This window comes from Protopterus annectens, chromosome 9.part0, assembly GCF_019279795.1.
Source record: "Protopterus annectens isolate FY-2018-M chromosome 9.part0, PAN1.0, whole genome shotgun sequence".
Taxonomy (NCBI): Eukaryota; Metazoa; Chordata; order Ceratodontiformes; family Protopteridae; genus Protopterus; species Protopterus annectens.
The window spans coordinates 1,056,609,851-1,056,634,341 of NC_056743.1; the positions used below are offsets into that span (position 1 = coordinate 1,056,609,851).

Consider the following 24,491-nt stretch of genomic DNA (forward strand, 5'->3'; position numbering starts at 1 on the left):
AGATGTCATGACATTAGCTGTCTCCTGGTTGTGTCTTTTTTTTTGGGGGGGGGTTAATGTTTTCTCATCAGAGCTAACACTAAATGTAAAACATGTTTTGGCAGCTCAGTCTCTGTGTAAAGTTTACATATAGTGCTACTGTGATTTTAAGAAAATAACAGCGAGTTGCACAAATTGCAGGTTGTCCTAAACCTTTTGCTTACAAAATCTTAAATAAGAGAATAAAGGAGACCTCTGATTATAATGGTTGCAGATGACACCATAACAATTAAATAAATAAACAAATAAATAAATAAATTCATAGAGATTACAATTATATCAAATGACCCCCTCTAAATGTTCCTTTCCACAGCAACCTGAAGAAAAGAGGTTTTGAGTTTGTTCTCCATTGCTGTAGCTCTGGCATCTCTTTAGATAACAGCCAATGGAAAATATTGCATACCCTCAACCTTCTGTAAGGGCACAGAGCAGTTCTCATTTGTACTCATTTCACTGCTTCTCTTATTGCAAATGCACTCTTTCTGTAGGTCCTGCGTGGTTTCAAAAATTCTAGTTCTCAAGGAAAAAAAATGTCTGCCCATTATTTGCCATTATGAGTTTCAGACCATAGAGGTTTTACATTTCACCTTCGTAGAAGCCCTTATTGTTAATTTTAGCAACATACTGTTTAGTTCTACAAAACTAAGACTTGCCAGCCTATTTTGAGCAATTACCGTTGTAATAAAAAATGTATCTTTAAAGTTTTATCTGCCTTTTTCCCACAGTGTGCCTTCATTTATTATACAAACCGTTGACAAGAATATGATGACCTTCAATGCCATTATCATGGCAAGACAGAATGTCTTTACTCAAGCACCCAAACCTCATGACCTTTACCTGTTACTTGAATAAACAAAAACAGCCTGGATGCTATGAAATATGTGCAACAGAAAATATGCCTGCACAAAATGTTTCTCATGACATTTTGCACTTCAGATGATTTTGTTTTTCTTTTTGTTGTAGTTTTACAAGTGGTGGTCTTTAATATTACAAAAAGCAGTTATAGCTTGCCAGCACCAATAACACCTCATCTTTCTTAGCCCTTAGATTCATGCCATTCCTTCATTAGTGGTTGTCTGTGTTTGTTGATACCATCAAGTGACAATAAACATATGTACTGGTGCCAGGAAAACCATAATGGCATACATGAAATAAGTTAAAAATAACTCAATAAAACAGCAGTTCTGATGTTATAGTGTGAGTTTACCCTTACTGTCTAGTATTATAAAACACAATAATCTGCATATCAGTTCTTACTTCCAGTATTATTTTTTTAAATAATATTCTTTGTTGATCCATTAATACTATAAGAAAATCAGATGTTTTTGCATGTTATATCTGAATCTTTTTTTCTAAATCTGATCAAATTGTTGTTTTGTTGTATTATTTTGTTCTGTTTATTTACTGTTCTGCTTCTAGGCTGTGTCTAAAATTGGAGGAATATGGTTCAGTCCACTACCCCAGTCAAAAACATGAAAAAAAAAATAAAAATTAAGTAATAAAAACAATGACTCAAAAATTTCCTCTCAGTTAGTTTACAAACATCAGATCCTTGCTCAAAAGGGAGTTTTAGCACAGTGCACTGTGACTTTTTACATGTTCAGGCGGTTCACATCAGTTTGTTTTCCTGTAACATCAGCTTCAGACATGATCTTATCAAGCCATAGAAAGCAATGACCCAGCCTAAGATATTGCCTGTAACCAGTGGAAACTTGCTCTGAAGAGGGCTGTGCTGTTCTGTAAGCTCAGTGCAGACTATTTTTAGTACGTGGTCAGCAACTTCCTCTGACACTAATACTAAGAAGATGTTTTTAAACTTTTTTGCATTTAAGTTTTCAATAATAATCTATAAATGGATGTTAAAGCCTTCAAGCGGTTACTGCACAGCACTTTATTTGACACATGCTGGTCAAAGTATGTGCCCTGGCTTCAGTATACATAAAAGAGTGCGGGCTGAGCTAGCTGAAAGTCATAACTACAAATCAGTAAGCAAAACTCATGTTGACCCCACTATTACCTTCATTTTCTTTTCAGTTTCTTAAAACATTTATCTTCCATTATTTCTCCAGTGGAAGTTTTTTTTTTTTTTTTCTGCATGATGCCATTAGACATTCCTCAGAGAGTAAACCAATTGTTGAAACAGATCTGAAGGCATTGAGAAGAATTTTCCAGCTTTGCTTGTCAACAATAAAATATTGCTCAATGTTCCATCTCTTTTCAAAGATTCAGGATCACCTTTGGGTTCCTAATATAGGAAGCCACACAGCTGATGAGGATTAGAACTTCTAGAGCACACATGGACAGTCATATACAACCTTGCTTCTTAAAGGGTTTAAAGCATACCACTCAACTCTCCAGATTTTTGCACAATGTCCACATTTTTGTTTGCTCTATGCATTGAAAATATTGAGTTTTCTGGCAAATTATTGAGGATTTGTGCCACTTAATAACATACATTTGAGTTTCAGACTTCCTATATTTTAGAAAATGCATGCTAATGCAAAACCTTTTAGTATATATTAACTTTGTAAGAGCAATATATAAAAATTGTCCCTATTTTGGGACCTTTATTGCCCTATTATTTTTGGCATTGTCCAGATTTCTTGCACTTACATATTAACAGGTATGGTTAAAGAAATCATAAATTATACTGACATGACTGACTGAATGTGTAGGAAGTGGAAATTTGGTTCTGAAGATAAATTAACCTTCAGATACAATGAATAAGTGGTAAACACTGCATCTTTAAATGCACATGGCAGTTGGTTGGACTCATTCTAAATGGAACTATGACTTATTCTGTCTTTTGAACATCAGAACCTTTACACAAAACTTATTTTTGCCTTTGTCTAAGAAAAGTACATATCACAATTTTGAATTCCATTTTAATCTGAAAAAAAATGAAATGAAGTGAACTTTGAATCATGACGTTATTTCAACAGATCATGAATATCCCCCACCCCATGCACAAAGTTATACTTACTAAATCAATTATTAATTTTAGCTTTGAGGTTGTTATTACATGTGAAAAGAGTTTACCCTGCACTCACCTAGTTTGAACATAGTGATTTTTGTACTAGGTGGTCTTGCAGAAATTGTCATTTAACTCCGTTATACTATTTATTTATTTATGTATTTGACATTTGTAGACTGGGAAAAGTCCAACTGGGCAAAAGCCCATTTTCAGCAGAGGACCGAGGAGAAAAGCTCCAGATATATAACAAAGTTAATTAAGTACACAATGAAGAAAAATTACAAATAAGTTTCAGCAATAATTGACTATGCTGCAGCATCAAATAAAATAGGTAATAATAAAATAAAACAAGACTTAGTATATACAATTATGATTCAGCAACAATAAAATGAAGTAAAACAAGAGTAGCAAATACAGTAAATTGTCAGCAACGAATAGAAAAATATAACAAGAGAAGCTGGAATGTACAATAAGTCATTGGCAAGTATTATCTGCAAATCAGTTTGAAACTGTAAATAGTTAGGTGAAAAGGAACGTATAGAAGAAACAGAACAGAATTAAGTACAGTATTCCAAAAAATATATATGAGAAGTAATGGATAAGTATCTCTAGGTTAGCAATGAGAAAAGGGAATACAGAGAAGAAAATGCAGAGTTTTTGAATAGGAGTAATAAAGAGGTGGTGTTTGAGTAAGTAGAAGGGGGAGGATAAACAGAGTAGTAACAAATAGCTGGAGGGCAGTATAGACAAAAGAAGTGAGGAAAAATAGAAGGAGAGGTAGTATCTAAGTAGGATAGGGAGAGAGAGGAAGAAAAGTATTATTCACAGACAAGGTAGGGTTGAGAAATGGATTGAAGATATGCTAGATGGGGTGGAGGCAGGAACAGAGACAGGAGTTGAGGATTGTTTCTTTTGATAGATTTTTGAAATTATGATTATTTGGTATGGGTCTGATGTCTAAGGGAATTCTATTACAGGCAGAAGCCACTGTACAACCGTATAGGGTGTGGCCTATGGATCTTATAGGTTTATAGATATTCAACAGTGATTGGTCAGAGCTCTGGAGGGAGTGGCTTGGGATATAGTAGGAAATGATAGATGAGATGTATGGACAGGCAGTAGGTTTATTACGTATAAAATGTATAAGGGCTAGTTTGGAGAGGAGGAGATGGTGAGGTAATTCAAGCCAATTTAAGTTGTTTAGAGATAGGCAGTGGTGTGACAAGTCAATTTAAGTTGTTTAGAGATAGGCAGTGGTGTGACTTAAGGGGCTGACTGGCAGCAAATCTGGAAATTTTATTGTAGCATAGTTCCATTTTAGTTTTAAGGGTGGATTTATGTTGGTTAAAATGGAAGAGGAATAAAGAAGAGTAGGAAGTAGGTATGCATTAGCTAGAGAGATTACAGTCATCAGTTAGGATTTTTTTGACCTGTAGAGCAAATCAAGTTTCTGATGATTTTTTTCATACAGTTTTGGATTTGGAGCTCAAACTTAAGTTGACCATCAATGATAACATCAAGCAGTTTGGTGTATGGCACTATTTCTGTCTTGGTATTATCAAGGCATGTGATAGTAAAGGTTGAGTTATGATGGAGGTTTAGTTTTTGGAAGGAATAGTATTGTTAGTTTTTTGGGGGGGTTTAGTTGAAGTTGGTTGTCATTTAGCCATCTTTCAATTGAGTTAAAGGATTGCTGGGCGAAGGATTGGAGGTATGACAGATTGTCAGAAGAGCAGATAATAGTGGAGTCATTGGCATATTTTATAAGTGTGGACTGAGGGCAGGATAAATGGGGTTGTTTATAAAGGTGTTAAAATGTATAGCACCAAGTATGGAGCCTTGAGGTACCCACCACATTAACTGTGAGGAATTGGGAAGATGTAGAAAGACACTTAACTTATTGCTATCAATTAGAAAGTTAGCTGGAAAACCATTTGAGAGTAGGGTTGGAGAAAGTGAGAGCAGACATATTGGAGAGAAGTTTAGTGTGAGAGACTGTGTCAAAGACGTTGGAGAGGTCAAGAAAGACGGAGGATACCAACTTATTGTTTCCCCTGGCTTTTATAATGGTATCAGTGACTGAGAGTAAGGCAGTGGTTGTGCTGTGGTATGGGTCAAGTCCATGTTGGGAAGGGAAGAGTAGATTTTCATGTAGGAGGTAATCTAGAAGTTGTTTATTTATGCATTTCTTATTATTTTTGAAAGAGGTGACAGCATAGCTATAGGCCTGCAGTTCATCAGTTTGGCAAGTTTCCACCTTTGTGAAGTGATATAGCATAGAACTGTTTCCCGAAGGAAGGGACTGCAGATTCTTTGACTGACCTGTTCATCAGTATGGAAATTGGGTAGGCTAAGGAGTTAGCTGCAAGTTTTAAAAATTCAGTTTGTAGTCTATCTACAGGGGGAAAACAGGGCATTAGATGCAAGTTTTAAAAATTCAGTTTGTAGTCTGTCTACAGAGGGGAAACAGGGCTTAAGTTTAGACAGCAAAAATTTGAAAAATGAGGTAAGGACAGGCTTTAGAGAGAAAGTAGCATTATTATGGGGAGGTGAGAGAGGAGGAGTTTGATTTGAGTTGTATTGCTTTTGAGTTAGAGTGACTATGGATTCTATGAAGTAGGAGTTAAACTAGTATAAATCTGTTGCTGTACAGATGTGCTATCATTTATCGATATACATACTATGTATCAACTCACTGTCCCAAGTATGGCCTGACTGAAATAAAACAAACAGCAAGCTGAAATATCATACTGCATGACTTGGGTCATATGAAATCCAAATTGAAACTTGCTTTGTATTCTGTGCACCCCATTTCCTCTTAGAAGACAGTGAAAGGCATGACAGCCAGTTGTGCCCATCCACCTTTTCTTAAACTCTTACTTCCCAGCAGGTCACTGCATCATTTGCCTTGTAATGAGTAGCTAAGCCAGAAAGTGACTGGATTCAAGATTTGATTAAATTACTCAGTGATTTTCATCTGCCACAGAGTAGCTTGTCAATAGGATTACTGATCAGCATGCAAGTACATAAAATGAATAATAAGCCATCACAACTGTGTAATGGGGTAAATCACACACACACATACACGCACACACACATATATATATATATATATATATATATATATACATATATATATATTTTATATATACAGATCCCTGACATTTGATTGATGCAACAAAATTCTGAAACACCAAAATGTCAAAATCTCAAAATATTGAAAATGAAATATGCCCTTTCCCCACTGTTGTCCAGAGTTTATATATATATATATATATATATATATATATATATATATATATATATATATATATATATATATGTATATAATTACCAGGGGGTGTATACAAACGCACATACACACATACACACACACACACACACACACACACACACACACACACACACACATATATATATATATATATATATATATATATATATATCTCCAAGGGATGTTTGATATTTGCAATTTCTGATGTATATACTACTTTAGGGTTCGGGGAAAAAATGGCAGGTGGCACACAGTCAGAAAGTGGCATACACTAATGTACTTTCAAAAGCAGGAGAAGGTTGTTTAAGGACAAAAATGATTCAACTCATAAGTTTTGTATTTCTAACTCAGTTGTTTATTTTTTCACATTGCATGGTGCACCAAGTCATGTACGTTCTTACTGAAATGAAACAAAGTGCAAGCTGAAATATCAAGTTATTTTAAAAAGTTACTTACTGCTGCATAGTACAATGTGTTTCAGTCACCTTGTGAAATGTTTTTGATGAATGATTGCTCATTGAATGGTGGTACACTGATATGCATACTCTGAGTTGGCAGCTTTTTTATTGGCAGTTTATATACCAAACTCAGTACTGGCATTTCTTGTAGGCATTTGTTACCTTAGGGTTTGTTTTGTTATGTTTGGGTGTAGTGGGGTCAGAATGCCCATTATCATTTTGTTTTTCAAAGCCAAAGCATATTGTTGAACTTATTTTCGTAGAAATAGGGCCTACTTAACAGTCTTACAACCCTACACACAACAGAGTGCATAATCTTTAGCAGCGGTTTCATTCTGCTCAGTACAGGGGAAAAGTTCTAGGAACTGGTACTGCAACTATGGCACTTTACTAAATGGGATTTCCATGCAGTTTACCTCCCTCCAAATTCATAGGTAACCACACACAGTCACTGGACATTCCCCAGCAGTTATGTGGTAAATGAGCCTCTCACTAGAAAAGTCACTTTATCTATCCACTCGGTATTGCTTCCGGCTGATTATTCTGTAATGACGGCTTGGTGCATATTCCCAGGTCATGAACACAGAGAATGCCAATTGTAATGCAATTCAATAAAACATGCAGATGCCCAAGAACTCACATTATGATTTCCAGACTTATTTCTGTGATCCATTTCCATAAATGCTACTTTAGTTTGCTGGGGGAAGACATACATTCATTTGAACGGAAAGAAGGTATTTCTCCTTTTGATGCGTCTATGATTAATGTTGTTTGCCAATTACAAACTCTAGTGTTGTTCCAAGCATTTGCCACCCTTCTAATGAAGTACTCCATCTCAAGCCTCTATGATTATCACCTTCATCTTCATCACATGCTATATACCTAATTAACTTCTAGTCAGATTTTTTCCTAAGGAATATATTACCAGGTCTTCAGCCATCTGCTTATATGACTTTTACTGCATACCATTTATCATTTCACTAGCTGTCCTTTGAGCTACTTCTGATGCCTACTGAGTATGCTATCATGGGGACACTGTACTACTGAGTAGGCTGTAATGAGGGTGAGTATGCTGTCATGGGGGTACTGTACTACTGAGTATGCTATCATGGGGGTACTGTACTGCTGAGTAGGTTGTCCTTCAGATGAGATGTTAAAGGATATTCCCAGATGCCTGAGCTGAGAGCTCAGGTGAATGTAAAAGATCCACTTATACTTTATTAACACTATTTACACATATTTTCCAACAGCAACCATGCATGTTTACTTATTTACAATATCTATATCTATCTACCTATCTACATAGATGGATAGATATAAATTTACCCTAGTAGTATATATATATATATATATATATATATATATATATATATATATATATATATATATATATATATATATATACCACTATCCCAGATATTTTCATATTAATTCTTTCAATCCCTACTATCATCTACCATCAAATAATAAACATCTAAAATTATGTTCATATCTAATTTACTTACCTCTGATAATATCTTCTTTAACATAACTTTGTCCCACACCCCCTATATGTGTGTGTGTGTGTGTGTGTGTGTGTGTGTGTGTGTGTGTGTGTGTGTGTGTGTGTGTGTGTGTGTGCGTGTGTGCGTGTGTGCATGTGTCTGCGTGTGTGTGCATGTGTCTGCGTGTGTGTGTGTGTGTGTGTGTGTGTGTGTGTGTGTGTGTGTGTGTGTGTGTGTGTGTGTGTGTGTGTATATAGTTTATTTGTAAGCGTTTTCTTCCTTTTTTCTATTGCCTTTTTAACTTCATCATTCGTAATTTCCCATTGATTAACATAATAATGACCCATCATTATTTTCTCATACCATACTTACCTTTTTTGTACCTACCATATCTAACTTTACATTCTAAAACACTATTACTTTCTGATACTCACTCATCTCATCGCAATCACCCTCATTTGCTCTCTTTGATGCCCTCACTTTTTCCACAGTTCCTCATACTCACTACTCATTGTCATACATTGTAAATGCTAACACTTAGTACAATTGTAATGATATTAATTGTAATTGTAATGATACTAATTGTTTCACTTGATTTATTTATTTTACCACCCCCTTTTCGTCTTTAGATGAGAAATCCAAATAAACGTCAAAATAATCTGTAACAATTCTGTATCCATTTCCATCCCCTACTATACTGTGTTTTCTTAAACAACTACATTAAATAAATGTAGTTTCTTCCTAAATTATAACCTAAATAGTTTCCACACGCCCGAAATATGATCCTATTAGTCCAGAATATCAAATTTTCTACCGAATCTTACACTAACACCTTAATTTCTATTTTTGAAAATACACACCTTCTGTATTAATTACCTTTCTACACCTTTACTTTTATCTTAACCCAGTTTTTCATGACAATGTTTATATTTCTTTTATTACTTCCTACTTCCATAATATAGTTTTTGTTATTACTATGTTTACTACAAATGGCATCATAATTATCATTATAATGACCTTCTGTGTCATAATGTATGTTCATTATGTTATTGTTTTCATTATAGTATTTGCAACAGCATTTATAAAAAAAAGTAAATCAAATCATACATATCGGAAATCCCTGCCTTTAGACCTCTTTCTACCTTTATTTTTCTACTTAACCATCCATTTATCACAACTTTTACTAATCCTGTATCATGTGCAGTCAAAAAAAACTTAATTACATCTTTACATAATCCTTATGTCTTCAAAATATACCACAGTTGATGGTATTTACATTATCAAAGGTTTAAGGCACATTAAATGCTGTTAATTTTACATGCATTCCTCCTTCTGCTATATTATTAGCCAATTATTTTATTAGGTTACCCATCCTTACTTTTTTTACCATTTATTTTACATATTCTTCTCATAAATACTTCCTTCAGTACTGCCTCCAATCTTTTTTATACACTTTCATAATAGTTGTATACCCTGTATTATTCAGTGTTATGACTTGCCAATTTATTATCGTCTCTGTCTTCCTTCTTCTGTATGAATCTCACTAACCCTTCTGACACTTCATTACTCTTATTTAACATGCTTATCAATGTAATTCTTTCCTTCTGTGGTATTGTTTTATAGAAATTAGCCAAGTCCAAATTGTTCTTTTATTGGCTGCAACACATTATCTAATTGTTCCAATATAATGTTTTTCATTTATTTTCTTTTGTTTTGTTTTGTTCATAGGTTTTGTTAGTTATTTTCACCATCCAGTCTCAATGCATTATCTCGACATCACTTCCATATAAACTTCTCACATAATCTGCCATGCCTTCTATTAGTTCTTCCTGCTTGTATACTCTTTTACCTTTTTTATTAATTATAATCTTCACTGCGGTGGTGGTGCTGCGGTAGCGTTGTCGCCTCATAGCAAGACGTTGTCCCGTTTGATTCTCAGCTAGAGCGTCTTCTGTGTGGAGGCATACGTGAATGGGGCGTGCCTTCGTTGAAGGTTGTGCATCAGGGCTGGTAACCCAGTATGTAAAAATCCACTACCAATCATTAGCAGACCGGAGTTCCGCTGTGGTGATCCCTAACCGGGAAAAGCCGAAAGACACAAACATTAATTATAATCTTCATAATATTTCTTCAGTTGCAATTTTTGGTAAATATGGTGAAAGTCCTTTTTCTCCCTTTAATTAAACATCTTACATAATAATCTTTCTATCTTCATTTTATTTTCTTCATATAAATGCATTTTTTCTCTAAATATTTTCTACCACCAACTTCTAATCCAGCCTTAAAATTTATTACTGAAATATTAAAACATCCTATCCATTATGCATAGTTTCTAAAATATCCTATACTATTTTTTAATATTTCTCTTTAAATACCAAAAACTGTTCAGTCGTCTATGAGTATAAGATGCCATCATAGTTAATCATTTTTAAAACCCCCATCCCACTCCCTTTGGTCTTTCTTAATTAGCATGTTTCCTGACAGCTTCCTTTACATTTTCCCTTCATTCATTATTTCTTTATTTCTTCCAGTATTTCCTAGATGGTCCATAAACCATGTTATTTCACTTCTTTCCTTTTTTGAAATTCTCTGTCATCATAACATAATCAATATTATTTTTTAAATTAGATCTATAATATATATATATCCTTTCAGTTCCTCATCTCAATTTACCCTTAATGATTATTTACATTTTAACACATTCTGCATCATATTTCTGCATCATATTTCTTTAAACCCTCTTCAGGATGCAATTAAAATATCATACCATAATTACACTCATAAAGAAGCATCTATATGCCAAAAGTTCTGTAATTACATCTTGCGTTTTTAAGTAGGTGCCGCTGTAATCTTAACGATAACAGAGAAGTATCTAACAGTGACAAGTAAATATTCCATAACTTATGGCTGAACACACAGCAGACTTTGATGCTTCATGATAAGGAATGCTGGGGTATAGCTAGTGATAGGCATTATACTCACACTGTTTTTCCTAGATTGTGTGTTTTAGTCTCATTTGCCAAAAAAAAAAAAAACTGCGGTGGTGGTGCTGCAGTAGCATTGTCGCCTCACAGTTAGACATTGCACGTTCAATTCTCAGTTAGAGCGTCTTCTGTGTGTCGACATGCATGAATGGGCATTCCTTCATTGAAGGTTGTGCATTAGGCCCGGCAAGCCAACACGTAAAAATCTACTGCCAATCATTAGCGGACCGGAGTTCCGCTGTGGCGACCCCTAACTGGGAAAAGCCGAAAGACAGAAGAAGAAGAAGATTCTGTCACAAAACTAAGCCCTCTACTCCACTTTGTCATCAATACGTTTCCTACCATTTATTCCTGTAAATTCCCAATCTAAAGATTATCAAGCAATGGTCTTTATTGGACATATACAAGTTCAGCAGGAGAAGTTTGCATATGGGTTCTCAAGCTTCACCAACACTTGCCTAACTTCTCACATAAAAATTAGTTCATCATCCTCCAGGCCTGCTGTTTGGGGGTTAGAAGAGAAAACTTGAGATTTGTTTTAATGTGTACATTGTGCATCTCTGAACCCTCTGATCATTCAAGTTAGAAGGTCTAAGAGGCATTTAGCTGTGTTTCACATAGGCATATTGTATCAGCATCAAGCCTTTCCCAAAATATTAAAACTCTCAAGTGGAGATGGGGCTCTCCTTGCTTTGCAAAAAGCCATATTGACAAGTACGCCTTAATACATTTTGGCTACCATTGAAATGAAAGGTAAAGAGATATAGAGGCAATCAACAAATATGCATCATTTAAAGAGAGTATCATTAATTAATAGCAGTCTCATCCAAAAGCTAAGAAAGATATATAGAACGTGACTTGGCAGATGGAGAGAAAAGGAGAAAATGGAGGATTAATATTAAGGAGTGAGACAGAATGCTTTGTGATAGGTAGAGGGAAGAAGAGGGAGAGGATAAGGAGGAGATATTGGGCCAATAACTAAGGGTTTAATGAAAGGTAAGAATAGGAGATAGTAATGGCCAGGGCACTTACCATCCAAGAGTTGTGCATGTACAGAGCTGGGTATATTTTAGGTATTCTCTTGTCTGTGCCTTAAAAGAGTTGGTGTTTACTGCGTTTCTTAGAGAGAGAGAGAGAGAGAGAGAGAGAGAGAGAGAGAGAGGAATGGAAAAAGTCACCAGCTGAGTTGTCAGTTTTTGTGACAGTCAATAGCATTTTGTCAGTGGATCTCAGCTATCTACTTGGGTTATAAAGTTAGAGAATATTTTTCAAACTAGATCATTTGTCTTTATACTGCTTGTGTTTGTGGGAAGAGACAACTTAGAAAAGAATAAGGTAATGCTTTCGCTCTAACCACTGAAGTTTTTTTAAGGCCAGACAGTGACGTGTCCTATAATGATTATTGGTGGCAAATTTTCCTGCCTTAATATAGCACTGCTCCAAGAGTGAGAGTTGAGTGGATTGTAGGTTATGGAGCAGTTTTTGTATGAGACAGCCAGGCCTCTATGGTGGAGAAAGTCTCTTGAGTAAGTTGCTTTATTTAAGCTTTTTGCAGAACAGAATATTGTTCAGTCGTCTGCGTATTGTATGATAGTGACATGTTAAGAGGGGAGATCATTAATGAATATATATTGAAAAACAAGGGCTCTAAAATGGATCCTTGAGGGACACCCACTCTAAATGAAAGGAAAGAGATGTCATTTTGACATTTTACTGCCTCTTACCTATTTGACAGGTAGCTGGAGAACCAAGATAGTGACATTTTAGGTATTCATAGGCAAGCTACTTTTTGAAGCAATTTGTGATGCAATACCATGCCGAAAGCTTTGGGTAAATATAGAAAATGTGCTGAGAAGATGTTCCCAGCTTTCAATATTGGTTAGCAGATTTTATAAAACTAAGTAGAGTGGTACGTGTACTATGAAAGTGAGGGAAACCGTGCTGTGTAGGAGAAAGGCGGTAGTTATCAGTGAGAAAGCTGAGAAGTTGAGGCTGGATACAGTTCTCCACACAGAGTTGAGTTTCTACTTTTACGGAGAGGAGGAATACAGCACCTTTTCTATAGGGTTGGGAAATAGCTTTTGGTGATGGAAGTTGATTAGGATAGAGATGGTAGGTTATATATATGGTGCTGTGTAGAGTAAGGTAAGGCAAGTAAAAGGTATATGCCCTTTTCCCCACTGTAGTGTGATCCTGAAGTTAGTATATATATATATATATATATATATATATATATATATATATATATATATATATATAGGGGGTCATAGCCCCCTACCTTGTTTGTTTTATATTGTATTTTACCAAAAACTTCAAAACAATACATTTTGAACAATAGACATGCATAGTTGCAACACCAATGACTAACTCTCTCCAGAAGACAATATGTACTCAAACTAAGTGGGGGGGGGCTGTGCCCCCCACACCATCCCTAACTATATATATATTAACTCCAGGATTGCACTGCAGTAGGGAAAAAGGCATATACATTTGACTTGCCTTACAGTACTTGAAAAGTCCATATATACTAACTGTCGTTCAGTGAAATGAGATTCAGTGAAATGAGTTTTCAGTAATTTGAGTTATCAGCAAAGTGGTCAGGGTGAGATGAAATTCAACCAAACAAAGTAGAATCATATATATATATCTCTCTCTCTCTATATATATATATATATATATATATATATATATATATATATATATATATATATATATGGATATACACACACACATACATACAGATATATATATATATATATATATATATATATATATATATATATATATATAGTTCTACTTCAGAATGTCAACCATTCAAAATGCCAACTTTCATATGGCCGACACCATATGATCGACATTCTGAAAGACCAACATCCTGAAATAGCGCCATTTCTGTGTTATGTCATGTAAAACTGTGTTATGCAGGGGGGCAAGCCCCCCTGCACCCCCCACACCCCCTGCTACTTAAATATTCTTACTCCAAGATCGCACTACAGTGCAGGAAAGGGGAATCTTCCAGTCCGGTACTGTAGCGGGATCTCCGCTATCATTTGTCGGCCTTTCAAACATTCGCTCATATGGTGTTAGCCATATGAGTTTTGAACATTTGAAAGATTGAACAAATGAAGGGCTCCCATATATATATATATATATATATATATATATATATATATATATATATATATATATATATATATATATATATATATATATATATATATATATATATATATATATATATATATTTATATATATTCATATATGGATTTATGTTAAAATAAATTACCATAAGGTAGAGTTGCAAAACAGAGAGACAGAAACGATGAAAGTTTATATTCGCGAACAACCACATTGTTGCAAAATTTTCCCTTGTAAGTAAACAATTGGCCAGCAAAAATTAAAAAAACAAACTGAAGCAAATAAAACCCACCCAACTGGGGGTGGCATTGACCCCCATCCCCCCAGCTAAATATACCAACTCTGAGAATGCACTACAGTGGAGAAAAGGGCAAAGTTCACCACACTGGCCAACTGACTCCTTTCACAGTGAAAACTTAAAATGATCTGGACGTTCGTGAATGTAAATTTTCATCATTTTTGTCTTGCTGTTTTGCAACTCGACATTTTGGCTTTTCAACAATTTAAAGTAGATCCATTATATCTATATATATTGTTCATCATATTAATTAGTTTACTAGTTAATTAAATCATGACTGGTACTCCAAAGAAATATTGAAAAAACAACTTTTCTTTTGGACACTACAGTTTAATTAAATGTATAACTTGGCAAAATTTCTTGCCTCCTAGTTTGACACTTTTAATGTCTTTGCAGCAGCTTGGTATAATTATTTTATCTTGGAAGTTCATAATTTATACAAGTCATTAAATTCCCTGCTGATATCCACAGATTCGACCACAATGCAAGTTCATTTGAATGTTTTGTATTAATGTGTAACCGTAAGTTGCTCCCATTTCTGCAGCCTTATGCTCATTTGCTCAGAGCTCAGTAATACTAAGCAACCAATACTGATTTAATCTGTTCTACTCTGGATATGACTATCTACCAGCCTAAGAACACCTGATAGGTACTTTTGCATTTCATACTGAGTTACTGATAGCTCCCCTCTTAGTTTTGGCATTTATTGTAATCTGAGTCAGAACTGCTTTGTTTAAACTCCAGTGAGATTAAAGAAAGCACAAAGCCATTTTTAGGCTTTTGATTGTAAAATGTAAACTTAAATGTTGCTGTTTTGTTACTATCCAGTAGGCTTATTTGATTTGTTTTTGTGTTTCTGTGCTGTTCTATGTTCCTGCTTTAACATGGTGATGCTCATCACACAGCTACATTTAAAGGCGCACTGAGCAGACCCTGGCACTTAGAACCTTAACTTTCCCTCTGCAACCTACTCCAGTAATTCCTAGTGCTCAAAATAGACAGTAGTTGCAAGAACAGCCCCTGGTTTGTACTAAGATGCATGTTGCTGTTTGGGTGTTGACTTGTGTTGTTACTTTTAGACAGATAGCACTCCAGTAGATCAGCTCCAGCCCCAATGGTTCTACTTCCTCTGCAGCTTACATGTAGCAATTGTCTCATGTTTACTGACAGTCACTTAATACTTAAACAAGCTGACATTGAGTGTGAGAGAGATGTAGTTATATAATGTTAGTGGAGGTGAATCTCTCACATCCAGTCACTACAAAAAGAAAACAAGTTGTCAGCAATGTACAACACCACACCATACCTATCACACACAATACAGACCAAGCCCACAGCCCTACATATGCTGAGGTTCTTAAGTTTAACCTTACTAAACTACAAAGGCCTTCTAAATATAAACAAATACCATCAGCAACCTCACAAACACTGAACTCAGGCAGCATCCACTGCAAAACATGCATCTATAGTTCACAGTGTCTCAACTCAAAAGTCCGTAAGGCAAACCTCCACACAGTCCCACACTCTAGCATCCTAGTCATCCATGACTCCATAGTGAGACACACTGATGAACCACTCACCAGGCTGTGCAAGGAGTTGGTCATGGTCAGTTGTAGTGAGACACACTGATGCACTACTCACCAGGCTGTGCAAGAAGTTGGTCATGGTCAGTTGTAGTGAGGCACACTGATGCACCATACACATGCATGGTCAGTTGCCTGCTGAGGATAGGATTTACCACATCATTCATGGACTCATGTCCTTGCACAACAAGTAGACATTTGACACAGTCATAGTATTCGAGGGAGTAAATGACCTGTGATTTACCTCCCAAACCCATATAAACAATGATAGGATGGAGTTTTTGGATTATGTGCCTGGGGGAACAGGTCTAAACCTTGTCTTGACCGGCATTTTACATTCACTGAGGTTGATGCTGCAGTATTAACAAAAGATTACTGACTTTAACGATTGGCTTAGTTTTTGGTCTAATTTAATGGGAGTCCAACATGTATTTCAGACTGAGCAGCGATAGTATACAGCCCTAACTGCTTTGCATGGGTGGCATGCTCCTATTCTGCAAGGTTTTCATCTACTGATAAAAACCTTTTCCACCCCGTAGTGCCTTTTTTATGTAATGTCATTCTTCATAAGCTTCCAACGTAACAAAACAAAATTTGGATAACATAAAGTTACTGCTGCTCAATGCTAGGAGCCTTAACAAAAAAACTCCACTTCCTACAGACAATCCATACCCTGGAATTCAGCAGTATATTCACTGTTGGGGAGAGCTGGTTCAAGACCATTGAGATCACCCCATCCATGCAAGGGTTCAATGCCTACTACAGGTTCAGGCTCACTGCACTAGGTGAAGGCAATAAAGGTGTCTGACTCTATATTCATAAAACAAAATTTCGCCTCCAGAATTGTTAGGTAGAATAACAACCTGAAACCCCTCCAGGTCCAACTTATGATTAACAAAAAACATTATCACATCATAGCCAACTATAGGTCCCTCTGTCTATGTCTCCCTTGACGCATACCTCCTAATAGACTGTAAAATCACACACTATTTTAATAACCAATTAAGCACTTTCTTCAGACCCAGTAAACTGGTTGTTTTTTTGGAAGTTTTTGTGGTTCCTGGTTTGGTTCTCCTAACAGACTGGTATCGACTACCTATATATTCAGTCAAACACCATTCTCCTAGGGGACTTGAATTACCTTTACATCAACTGGCAGAATTATACATTTACTTACATTTATGCCCAGGGAATTCTGGACTTCATAAATACAAACATGCTGGAACAGCTAATCAGCACCCCTACTAGAGGTAACAAAATATTGGACTTGTTTTTAACCAATATGGAACAGCTCTGTTTTCTACCAGTTGTAATTTGATCCCTAGTCAAACCAGACCATAAATCGGTCACATTCACAATAAAACTGAAGATGGAAGCATCCTCCTCCAACTTGATATTCAGAGATTATGCTAACTCTATTAAAGTGAGTGATGATGACCTGGCTAAATTCAACATCCCCTTCAGATTTTACAAACTACATTAATGCTGACAACTGAAGTGTGTGTGTGTGTGTGTGTGTGTGTGTGTGTGTGTGTGTGTGTGTGTGTGTGTGTGTGTGTGTGTGTGTGTGTGTGTGTGTGTGTGTGAATACCTCATCAAATATCGAACATAAGCAGCAGCAAATGAAAAATAGTGATCCTGCTAATTATATATAACAACTCCTCGATCACACAACAATGGTCTAAGGGCAAATTCCCTGACCCTTCTGCAGTTCAATCTTGAGCAAAATGCAGCTGGTTAGAACACCATTAACAGGAACATTCACTCATATGACAGTTGCTCTTATTTGCAGCACTAAAAAGGATTTGCTCTTTTGACCTGCAACTACATATAGATATAAATGTGTATATATATATATATATATATATATATATATATGTATATATATATATATATATATATATAGGTATGTGTATGCATGTAGGTAATGTATATAGAAAGAGACAGAGAGAAAGAAAACTAGATATAGCATTTGTCAGAGATTGTCCCAAACCCACATAAGATAACATTAGAATGAAAGCACTGACTATCATATAATTTTTATAAGTTTAAACAAACAAAAATAGCCAAAACAACACAAACCAACTAAGAAAAAAACATCAAAGAATGGAGAACTGTACTCAACACGTTTACTAAACTAAAAAACAATAAAGAATAAATACTCGTCAAGTACTTTACATTCAGCTCTGTAGCCAGATTTCATTAGACTGATGAATTCCGGCTACAGAGCTGGACGAAAAGCACTTTATGAGTATTTATTCTTTATTGTTTTTTAGTTTATTAAACATGTTGAGTACAGTTCTCCGTTCCTTTGTGTTTTTTTCTTAGTTGATTTTTATAAGTTTATCAAAGGGATGGTCAGCAAGGTTTGATGTACTAAGACTCAGGGCAAATGTATTAGGGTATTACTTTCAAAGCTGTGAAAAAGAGTAATTATAGAAGCTACAAGTGACCCTTCTGAAACCAGTTATTAGACTGTGACTGCTCCTGCCCCCGACACATTGAACTTTTGCCAAATACCCAGATTTGAATAGTCTTTTTCTATCGTAGGTTGACTGTAGAAAGGGATACAGAGGGAAAGAAAGAAAACATTGACCAGTCAGACTATAACTTTTAGATCAGATGTGAACATACCTCTCAACTGTACAGATTTTCGCAGAATGTCCAAATTTTTGCCTCATATTTTTGGTATGCTTCCCCTAAAATCTGTCCCTTTCTGGCAAATAGCTGTGAATTGAAGTCATTAAATAATGACAGACATTTGAGTTTAAGACTCCATATCCTTCTGCATCATTTTAGGCTTTCTCCTGATTTTTTGCTCTAAGAGGTTGAGAGGTATGAATGTGAATCTTAGTTAAGTTTAGGGCCTTTTAGTACTTCATGTGTCTGCTACAGATTGCAGGTGTTTGGCAGAAAGATTGTGTAGAGAAGTTGGATTAATTTCTTTCACTAGTTGTAAAATGTACTTATAGTAATTTTCACAGGTAAGGAGAGTACTTATATGTCCATAGAGTCCAACTAAAACTTACATCCAAGCAAACGATCAGGAAGCTCAGCCATATCACCAAATACTGCTGGGATACTCACAGTGGATGTTTCCCATAAATCCCTGGTGAAAGTTTGCATTCACTTATCTAATCATTCAGATTGGTTTTATAAGTTGGTTATGAAGAAATCAACTTGATCTACAAGGGCAGTCTATTGCCAAAATGTATTTATTTTATTTATTTAACATTTGTTTACCTGGAAAGCCCAACTGGGACAGAGCCCATTTTTAGTGGAGGCCCAGGGAGAAACACTTCAGATGCAAATGAGGCCCATATTGGATTTGGTACCTGTCATGTCATGTGGTGTTATTGATGTGGCAATAAAGGTTTAGGTCTCTAGAGAGTGTGCTTGCTATTCTAAGTTTCTCTTTAGGTGATGGAATTGAAAGAGGGTTGGGAGGGTGGCCTAATGATTAAGGTGTTTGCCTTACAAACACAAGGTGCAGGGTTTGAGTCTCACAAGGCATAATTGGCTAGGCTTAAAATAGCTCACAAGGGCAGTTAGCTTAGTACTAATCTATGTACCTATAAGTTATGAGTCATTCATAGAATGGATGGCTAAGCAGAGATAACCCATCTGGAGTCTGTATGGCACTGAGTAGAAGGGTAGTGCTTTATGTCTATCAGAGACAATAAGGGTTCTGAGACTTAAGAGAATTATTTGGTAAGGGTCAGAAAAGGATTTGCTAACCACCTCCAATTTGCAATGAGCTGCAGACATAGTTGGGCATTGTCCCTTGATACCATCTTTCATGTCAGAGAAGTATATACCAAAGGGTAGGAGAACAAAACAGAGCCCTTTGGGATACTTTTTGTGATGATTTTCTGTCTGGAGCAAATACTCCTTACATTAATGGTATGGGTTTTATCAGATATCTAATACCTATGCAGTGAACCATGTGTAGTTTAGTGTCGACTTTGGAGAGTTTGTCAATAATCACAACATAAATAATAGTGTCAAATGCCTTAGCAAGCTCTAGATAGGCAGTGTAGACTATCTACCCTTTACCCATGACCTCAGTATCCCTTTCAGATAACTCTTCCAGGCTGAGCAGGTGTGATCTATCTTTTACAAAAGACTGTTGTGTACTGAGGAATGTAAGCTCACCTATATCATTGTCTATTATTTCAGCTATAGTTATGCTGCAGAGCATTTTAAATAATACTGGAGAGACTTTTAGGCCTGTAATTATTATTGTCTACAGAGGGACTACCTTTATGGAAGGGAACCGCAGTAAATAGTCTATACACCTAAGGGATGTAACCAGTGGAATGTTTCTGACAGAAGAATTACTGGAAAAGTCCTGCTAGGTGGGATTTGTCTGTTCTCAACAATAATCCAGTAATACTGTCAGAAATCAAGGAACTGTTATTTTTAGAAAGTGCCAAATGTTCTTTAACCAAAGTGATTTTGTTAGATATGTATGTGTGTGTGTGTGTGTGTGTGTGTGTGTGTGTGTGTGTGTGTGTGTGTGTGTGTGTGTGTGTGTGTGTGTGTGTGTGTGTCTGTCTGTAAAGGCTGTTTCATATAGTGTCATGTAAATTGGTAAGAAGAAAAAATGGCTTTAAAAAACACTGCTGATTAAATAAGCTTAAATACTGTGTTATTATTATTATTATTATTATTATTATTATTATTATTATTATTATTATTATTATTATTATTACTATTATTATTATTAACAGTACTGTAATTACTGATTAAATTCTTGTGGTTACTAGTGTAGTCACATGGCTTTGTGAGAGCTAAATTATTTACAATTGCTTGGTAAGAAATGAGGGGGTCTTAAACATCATAGCTGTGATCTTTTTGATAGATTGTTATGTGGCAGTTACCACATTAAATGGCACAAATTACAGAGAATAATACAGGTAATCTGTGCAAAATTCAAGATTGTAAATTCATTATATTTATTTCAAATTATTAATGAAAAATCATGCAGTTTGATTGATAGCGAATACAATGCAGATTTTATGGCTCTACCAAACCAGTGATGATCAGCCTTAGAAATAAGAAAAGTGTGTCTTACATTTTTGAATAAAACTTTTATTTGATGTGTTGAAAAACCTGGCCCAGGGACTGGACATGGTCAGATAGGCACTGGAAAAAGAATGCAGTTTTGTGTACTGCTTCTCACATCCAGTCCATTGTTGTAGGCTAAATGATTTCTCATTTCTTAGATCTCTTGATAATCTGGCGGTTCTGCAGTAAACATACTAAAACATCCACTAAGAAGAAACCTATAGGCCTAAAAACACACTCAGTGAAGTACTTTTAAAGCTTCTGCCCTTGGCTACCCACATTCAGCTATTTAATGGCCTTATTAACCTCTCTGTATTGCAATGTCTCTACCTCTCTGGCATTTCTCAGTCACAGATCGTTTGTCTCCACCCCCATCATGGATTAATGGTCACCATCCATTATCTCATCCTCAGAAGTCCCCTCCCCCTAATAAAAAGCAGTGAGGGGCATATCATATTATATTAAATGAAACAAAAGCATTTGTATTTGTAATAGGTGTACATTCTGTGCAGGGCGAAGCGTTGAATATTACTTGGTTTGAGGGAGCACCATGCTAGTAGAGAAGGTGTTTATGGGGAGTCATGGCCTGGACTAGAAGATCTTAGTTGAACAGTTTGGAAATTCTGTCTGTTGGGCTTAGCAACGGGTTACATTTTTTCTTGCTCAGCTGGAAATATTGCATGTTGTTCATACAATAAGTCATAAAACTTGTTAGGAGAACACTATCCTGAAATGTATTATTTTTGGGATCTTTTTGAACAGTTATTGAATTAAGTAAACAATAAAAATAGAATAATCTATTTTTCCAGCTGTAATTCTTAGTATGAACAGAATCATTTGTACAGCATCAGAAATGATGATCTCTGGAAGTTTTGGGAGGGTCGTTTGAGCACCGCTGGAGAATGCATATAGGAAGTACAGTGTGTTCGCATTCCACCCCACTTGTTTGATTAGTTCCATGACATCAGCTAGTACATAATCCTAACCTCCCTTTCATGATACCAGCTAAGCTACTTCCTATATCTTTTTTATGTCCAAATCTCAGAAGCACGTCTCGAAATTGGAGTGCAGAACTCTAAGGTGCTGTTTCTTCATGTGGACCTTTAATGAAAACATAAAATGCACCTAGTTTTGATACTTTTCTGATAGGTACTGTCTGTGTATACCTTAAGTGTAATTATACATTACTCAATCAATTGTTTGCCTTCCATTCGCTGCCATGTTTTCCCCTGTGGAGTTGTCAAATTCTAATAAAGTTATCACTGGTGAAGGGAATTTCATTGCTTTCAGTCCTTTAACCTAGAAATGTGAGAGTATCCAGTTCCATTGTAGAGTACTTTATAACAAACTACTTTGTGGCTGGGTCCAGACATTCTTCAGTACTAATCTACTGAGCATTAAGTTTTATCAACTCTGTACAAGAATCTCAAATGCATCTTTGTACAAAAAAATAGTTGCACAGGTGCAGGTATGCCAGGTAATTCAAAAGGTAATAGATTTTATGTGGAATGCAGAAAGCATTTCTTCAGTGATAAAGCAGTGAGGTTACTGACTCCTTTGCCAGGTCTGAGTCTGTGTGAAACACTGAGGATTTAATGCATACTGTGTTGGATCGGAAGAGGTGAGTGGAGTGGGCATTTAGACCGCTCAGCTGTGTGTGGTCAGTCAGCTTAGCCTTGTCTTTTTCTATTATTTTGTCACCATTTGTACATTCATGCAGAGGCATGAGTTAGTGACCTTCTTGGGACTTTCTTAAGTGATGGAAGAATTCAAAGGAAGAACTGGTATTTGCTTTCTGGTAAGAATGCTTTGTCACTATGCAGAAGAGATAACAGGTCACCAGGAAGAGGTAGCCATAAATTGATTGGAAGTTGAATAAGTTTTGTCTGACATGTGATAGCAGGGAACTGCATAACAAAACCATACAGCAGTAAACTCTCATCAAAAGTATTGTGAAACTTTCCACATATTTTTTTTAAGAGACAGACACTTTATAATCATGATGCAAATGTTAAATGTGGTTTATTTGTCTTTTGTATTAGCGTATGTGAACTTATGTCAATTTTTAAAATGTCAGGATTAAATAAGCATGGTTAAAAAATTTGAAATGTTACTTACAGGATAATTATTACTTAAGGACTATAGCATCATTCAAATGGTATGCTACTCAAACTTAAGTGAACATATCATTAAATGTAGGGCATTCAACAGCAGATTAGTTAGATTTCATACCAGACTTGCATGTTAAGGTGCAGATAAATGTTTTTTTTACAGTTTAGAGCATCACCGTGATAAATATGGTAAGTTTTCTTCTCTTCTGTGTGGGATGCAAACCAGCACAGGCAAACTGCCATTTGAGATACTGTTTGTACAGTTTCATTATGTTTACCAATACGTGGTTACATACAGTCATTCAAAGTAGCTTATATTTTAGAGTATGCAACCATAAAACTGGTCATTTAAAATGTATGTCAAATAATTACACAATAGCCTTTCTGCTTATTAAATCCTAAAATGTAAATAAAACATTATGCTGTTTTGTACTTGAAGTCTTTCACTTTTAATACATTTTGTAGTTCCTGTCGTATAATATAACTGCTTATTCCCCAGAAACTGCCTTCAGTATGATCCTGTACATCAAACAATTAAGAGACAGTTATTATTGTTTTAGATTTCCAACACTCAAACACAGAAACCATTTCTCTGTAAACTGTTTGTAAGTGAATCAAGATATTTAAAGGCACTTCCTTTCTGTTTCGCACTTGCCATAACTTCAGAATAATAAGAGAAATGTCCTACTCACACAGCTGCCATTGTACCTTGCTGAAGTGTAGGTCTTACTGGATCTGTTGGTTTCATCACAGGTCAAGTGTCTGCTCCCTGGATTAGTTACTATGGTGTAGTTTCCATCTCTGAGCTCGAACTAAGATGATCAGCCTAACGACTCTGTACTGCATGTCACTGCTCTGACGTTAACGTAATATCAAATAGAGGAAGCAGGTTTTAAGAAAAAAAAATATCTATAACCGCAACTGTCTTCCCACATCCTCTGAGGCATTAACTTGCCTACCCAGTCAGAGTCTTGCATACATACTTTGAGGGAAAGCCCTAGACTCACTACTGATTTGTTGTACTGTCTGCTCAAGAGAAGTACTTCATCCACTTTTCTCAAGTAATGAGTCATAGTTT

The 24,491-nt window shown here is 35.8% G+C and overlaps 1 protein-coding gene across 2 annotated transcripts in view; it reads right to left on the bottom strand.

The window, feature by feature from the left end:
- Window positions 1-24,245, bottom strand: part of TESPA1 (thymocyte expressed, positive selection associated 1) — a 280,218-nt gene extending 255,973 nt beyond the window's left edge. The window contains exon 1 of one of the 2 annotated variants that reach the window (XM_044083864.1): window positions 24,122-24,245. The gene's annotated coding sequence lies outside the window, so the exon portion shown is untranslated. Of the gene's footprint in view, window positions 1-24,105 lie in introns of both variants that reach the window. The other variant, XM_044083863.1, reaches the window with a different exon arrangement.
- Between the last annotated feature and the right edge of the window lie 246 nt (window positions 24,246-24,491).